Source organism: Stomoxys calcitrans, chromosome 4, assembly GCF_963082655.1.
Source record: "Stomoxys calcitrans chromosome 4, idStoCalc2.1, whole genome shotgun sequence".
Taxonomy (NCBI): domain Eukaryota; kingdom Metazoa; phylum Arthropoda; class Insecta; order Diptera; family Muscidae; genus Stomoxys; species Stomoxys calcitrans.
Window position 1 is genome coordinate 163,940,439 of NC_081555.1, and position 6,794 is coordinate 163,947,232.

The following is a 6,794-nucleotide window of genomic DNA, read 5'->3' on the forward strand; positions in this document are numbered from 1 at the left end:
AAACAGAATGACGAAATTCGTATACCCCCATCCTATGGTGGAGGGTATAAAAACACAATTGGTTAAATTATATTGAATGGAAATCGTTTATTTCTACAATTACATACAAGTTTGTCACCGCAATCTTTAACCTGCTTCTTCGTGGAAATCAAAAATGATGTGGGCGGTGTTGCCCTTGAATATATTAACGATAATGAAGAAGACTAGAAGGAGAGACTGCAACACAGATATTCAATAATAGGTAGATGGGTTTTGCGATTCTTTAAATGCTTTAAGCTAGGTATGCACCTCTAGCAAAATTTTCGGTTGGAGCTAAAACCCCGTTTACACTGTTCTTTTGGATTTAATAGCTCGAGCATCTATTTTTTCTTTATAAAATCAGATGACGAGATACCTAAAGGTATCTGATGCTAAAACTAACAACAGATTGGTATTAAAATCAATACCAGTTCAGTAATAAGGTTAGTACTAAACGCCACTAATCATTTTATGCGGTGTTGCTTTACTATCAATACCGTATGGTACTGAAATGAGCACGTTTGGTATAAACTCCAGTGCGCTAGTGGGCGTGTCCCTCATCGCTCCGCCTATGCCAAAACAGCATGTTCTCTGAATATATTGTATGGTCCTTATGTAGCGCTATTTCCCCAGAAAGGTGAGCCTACGTCTCTGCAGACCCGGACAGGAATATAGCAAGTGCTCAATATATCATCGTCATAGAGGCAACTCCTACAGAAGTCATTGTGCGGTATCCCCATGCGGCCTTAGGCACAGTGTCCGGTTATGACCCCTGTCAAAGTACTCATCGGCCTCTTATCGAACGCCAGCAATTCCCTCGTCCTCCTCCGGTCGATGATCGGCCATAGCGCCTTCGCAGTCCGGTAACCATCTACCGTGTCCCACCTCGCCACTGACGCCACCCTGGCCATCCCCTCTACTGTGTTCAGTAGCTCGACAAATGGCACATAGGCAAGATCGATGACTGGTCCGCCCGGCGAAGACGAACACCTCTTGGCGCACTCGTCCGCCCTCTCATTTCCTGGAATCCCCTCATGCCCAGGAACCCATGTCATAAAATGCCCCCCCTGAGGCGTGCCCTGTGCCACTTTCTCCCTTATATTTATGTCATGGGAACCGCAAATTATCTACCTGTTATTTAGCATATGGTTTATCAAGTCTCTAAGGATCCGGTACTAGTCTAGGGATTGGATCAATGTGTCGGTCCGCACATTGTTAAACGCCACCTCGATGTCAATGCCAATGTGTACGTCTTGGCATCGACTGATTCTTCTATTTTATGCAAAACCTTGTGCAGGGCAGCCTCCAAGGACCTTACCTTGACATAGACATGTTGTTTGTATTTGAGCAGTTTGCTGCATGTCATACTCTTTATTATGGTATCCATAATACGCTCCATGGTTTTGAGTCGCATATTGGTGTCGCATAACTTGCCTTGCCTTGCCGTGCTTGGGTATGAATACATGTATTGCCTCCAGACTTTTGGAGCATATGCAAGTCCTAGGCACGCTGTGAAAATAGTGGCCAGACGACGCGTCAGATAGTCGGCCTCCTTTTGTTGTAACGCCGGAAATGTTTCATCAGGTCCGGGTGACTTAAATGGTTTGAACTACTCACGACTTCCTTGACCATACATTTCGTTATGATGAGCCTTCAATCAACCTCATTATTCCAAGATTTCGGTGTTTTTGTGAGTCCCGTCATATCCTGCTGGAAAATGCGTTTTCATCAAAAGCCTCAACATCTCATGCGTTGTCTTTGCTCCCATGTCGTCTACTAACCTGAAACGTTAGTAGACGACATGGGTATAAGTTTTTGAGAGAAACTTTTTCACCTTGGCGGCTTCATTAACGCTATCAACCTCTTTGTAGAAAAGCTTCCAGGAGGCACGTTTTGCCACTCGGGTAATCTATTGTATTCCTTGAGCCGTATGCAGTACACATTCCAGTAAACAACTTCCAGTAGCAATTTGTGCAAATTTCCACAAATTTTTGAGTACAACAATACACTTAATGTTGTATTTTTGAACGAAGAGTTCAGTTCTTGAAATACTCTTCTATGTTTGTTATTGTGCCTTGAAAGCAAAAATAAATGGTAATGTGCAGGCCTTTGGTATATAACTCCAAGTTTTACATAGAAAAATACAATGAAAAAATACAATGAAAAAATACATAGAAAAATAATGAATCATACTTTTAGGCAGTGGCTTTAAAACTCTTAAAGAGCCTTCCCACTTTTTGATCTGAGGTGATATTTTCAAGAGCAAACTTACCTTTACAAAAACAACACAAAAATTTATTTTTTTTTAATTTTTCATATATTTTTTTTATTATTTTCAATTTTAGACTTTTTATGCCAAATATTTTCATTTACCATTTATAGTTTAATATGTATAATTAAATTTGGTTTTCTCATGTGTTTTTGTTTTTTTTTTTTTTTTGTTTTTGTTAATGTTCATATATTCATTCATCATCTTCAACATATATATTTGCTATGAAGTTCTTTACCGCAGGTGTTTTTTTTTTGATGTTGTGATTTGAATTATTGAATTATGTTTCAGATTCTTTACTAATTTCTTTGTTTTTTTTAAGTTCTTTGGAAATTTTTCACCATTTCACATTGTTATTAATATTAACCATCAAAAAAACATAAATTATGGTTTTTGTAATGTTTTTTTTTTTTGGTTGCTTGGTTTTCAAATAAAGTTTTTTTTTGTTTGTCATTTCAATATATAAATATATATGTACGTGTATATGGTATAGTTATACATATATATTTATGCATGTATTGTATTGTATGGAGTTGCATTTAAAGTATTCTCATCGTCTATAACATATGTATGTAGTATGTGTGGCTTGTTTCTGGGATTTGTTTTTCTTGCCGTATATATATGTTCGATTGAAAATGTTTATATTTTTGTGTTTATTATGAAAAATATATGAATATCATCATAATGAACAAAATGGTTTTACATTAATGTTGCTGATGTTTAGAAGAGCTCTGCTTTTCAAAATTGTTGCATGTTTTTCTTAGTTATTGTAATTGATGTTGATTTTAACATATGCATATATGCATACTTTTTCCATTCAGTGTAAAGTGTTTTATTTTTAAAACTAAATTAATACTCAAATGATATTTAAAAAATAACTAAAAATGTAAGTGACGCCAGCGTCACAGTATTTTTCGAGTGATTTTCCTTTGTTTCTAGTTTTCAGGATGTGAATTTCACTGTTTTTTTGGTTTTGAGATTTTTGACAAAATGTTTTTGTTTTGTGGTGTTCTTGCCATAATTTCAAATTTTTTTATATTTGCGCTTAGTTGGTTTTTTTTTTGTATAATTCTTGAAATGTCCATATGCGCCTTTAGTTTTGGTTGCTAATTTTCTTTATCATGATAACATTTACATAAAATTTCTTTCTTTTAATTAGAAATTTCTAAAGTATTTACACAATGTTTTTTTTTTTTAAATCACTATTACGAATAATTTAGGGTTTTTCATTTACTTGTTATATATTTATATATGTGTATATATATATATATATTATATATGTTGGTAGTTGCTAAATATTATATATTTTTTATACAGTGTACTTTTAATACTTGGTTTTCCTTACTATTCTCACTGTGTAGTATGGTATGTATATCTAGTAGTGATTAATAATACATTTATATTAATTATATTCATATATGTTGTTTATTTATTAGTGGGGTTCCATTAAAAATTAATTTGTATTTCAACCTTTTTTCTTCAGTTTTTTTAGTTTTGTTGCATGTACGTTTTGTGTAGTTGTCTCCACATTTTTTGTTTTATTTAATATATATATTTTTTTCTCAAACTAGTCAAAATAGGTTATTTACCCTTCTCTTTTTTTGGCAATTTCGCTTACATTTCTTAATGGGAGGATTTCTTCGAGTTTATTTACAAAACCTCTTTTCCTAATGGCCAATGATGTTGTATTGATACTGCTCATGTTTCATGTCACTTTTTCACTGTCTTCTTAAATATTTACCAACATTTATCTAATAATCATTTATTCACTTTTGACATCTACTTAGGTATCTTTAAAAGATTGCTTATTAGTTGCCCTTAATTTTTAGATCTATTATTTTTGGTATTTTTTTAGTATGAAAATGATGAAACTTTGGTAGAATATTTGGATAAATGTGTCCAAGAAGCTAAGTTTTCTTTACAACTCTTTGAACATGAATTCGGGAGAGGCCACCATTGCTCAAAGTTTAACATGGCCGCTGAACGCCTGGGTTCAAATCCCGGCTAAATCTCAGATAAAAAATTTCAGCGGTGTATATCTCCTCCTAGGGCTGTCGACATTTTTGAGGTACTTATCTTGAGCTTAAATTTGAATGAAGAGCTTAAATTTGAATCGAATAGCATTCATTGATATGCGAGGAGTTTGCCCTTGTTCCTTAATGGAATGATTTTGGGAAAATTTGCATTTGCAATCAACCGTGTAAACTTCTCCACTAAGAGGTTTTGCTCTGTTTCAAACAGTTTGGACTAGGCAATAAAAAGAAGATCATCATGGAGCTAAAACTTAAATCATTCATTGATTCCAAGTGAGTATCATCGCTATGGGCATGCATTTTTTACAAGAATTGGGGCTGTTGTTGCTACGTCTTTATAGGGGTAAATTTGACGATATATATATGACGATATATATCTTCAATTTTCAGGAAAATCCATATCTTTCTTTCTTTGGTCAAAAAAGTGATATATGGAAAATTTCTTGAATATTTGATAAATACAATAATTGTGATCTTGACTTAAAAAAACGGACAGAAAGGCAGACACGTAAACAGACGGACAAAAGTTATTACAAAATGTATTCTAAGACTTATAACCTTTAAACAAATCCTTTGGAAAGAACCCAGCCAGTGGTGCGGAAAAATGAAAGTAAGACTCTATAATTGAATTACACTCCATAATTTTTTATATTTCTTTCTTTGAATGAAAATTCATTTATCCGAAAAAAGAAATATAATATTCAAGGTGGATTAATGAAGGTGGTCTTACGCGAACAGCTGAAAATAGCCGGCCAGTTTGACGGTATTAAGATGTCATTTTTGTATTTACATTCACAGCAAACTACCACCTTTTTTTTGCATATTCTCTTTGTTTGTGAATCTCTTTTTCTCATTTTACTAACACACGTATAGACACGAGGGCAAGATTCTTTGGTTAAATTGAGAACAATGGCATTTTTGTAATGACATCTTGATGATGAGATGGCGGATTGCATCTTTGACTTGTGGTTGTTGTACAAATGAGACCGCCGCAATTTTTTCTTTCTAAGTCTTTCAGTGTATATATCAGCCAATTTTCACAAAATTTTGCAAACGATCTTTACGATATTTATATCTCCCATAGATATGTATCGCCCGAATACTAGGTTTTCATGTGAGAAGACGAACAGAGTACGTACCCTTACCCTTAGATGTTCAAAATAGGCGCCTAAAAGTATGCTATGAAATATAAAATTTTAATAGCCTCTTTAATGTAGCAATGGACGATTTTACACCGATGCTGAGAGCCGACGTATCTACATTTAAAAATTTAATAAAAGTCTGAACAAAATTACTATTAAAAATAAAATCAGGGACCAAATTAGATATATGACGATATATCAAAACTCTGTAGGATATACAACTTTTATGGATACGCATCTTCTTTTTACAAAGACCAATTGATTAATGGCTTTTGATTATAGATGGGATTTTCGGGTCCTTTGACTTGAAGGTTGTTATCTACGTAGATGAGAAAGATAGGAAGGAAGGAATTAGGAAGTCATATAATTTTCTGGACGGGTGTAGTGCCTTGCAGGGGGAGGTCTTCACGATCTTGAAACCAATGGAGATGTTATCGACGCTGGATCTACCCCGATTAGACTGTCACGATACTCGTGGACAGTCAGGCGGCTCTACCATCTGTACGTGCGAGATCAAGATTGTTTAGGAAATGAAAGGCGTTGTGTAAAAGGCTTCTAGGCTCTGCTCCATCCTTAGCGGAAGATGCGGCACTGACAGTTCAGTACAGATTTTTATAATGATACAATGAACCCTCCCCTGTTCAAACTATTTTAAAGAAAGGATGATTTCTGCGACAACCAGGCGAATCCAGAGTGAGCTGATGGCGTGGGTTTGCAGGGGGACATGGCCCTGTTGTAAAGTGATTCGTCACTTTAAGGCCGAGGAAGTTTTGAACTTCGGACTACTGCTAGATGCCCTAGCTGGCCTTTGCAATGTGAGGCCATTGACACCGCTTCGAACATAGGGGGAGGCGGAATCCTGCAGGTATCATAACGAGACACTTAAGTGGGGACACAATACCAGACAAGAACCAACTTAGGGGAGTGGCATGGAAAATAATTAAGGATCTTGTAAGTAGCACGGCATTCCTAACTTAGATTTTCTTTCTCGGGGTTACTTTTTTAGTATTTAGAGCGCACAACAAGCTGATTACTGGCTTAGGTGTATGTCCATAGTGGCATGGGGCGAATCAATATCAATAGGGTATCCCATTTTTATACCCACCACCATAGGATAGGGGGTATATTCATTTAGTCATTCCGTTTGAAACACATTGAAATACCAATTCCCACCCTACAAAGTACATATATTTGGATCGTCCTAAAATTTTAAGGCGATTTAACGATGTCCGTGTGTCTGTCCGTCCGTCCGTCTGTTATAATCACTCTACAGCCTTAAAAAATTGAGATATTGAGTTGAAATTTGGCACAGATAGGTCCGATAGAGGGTCT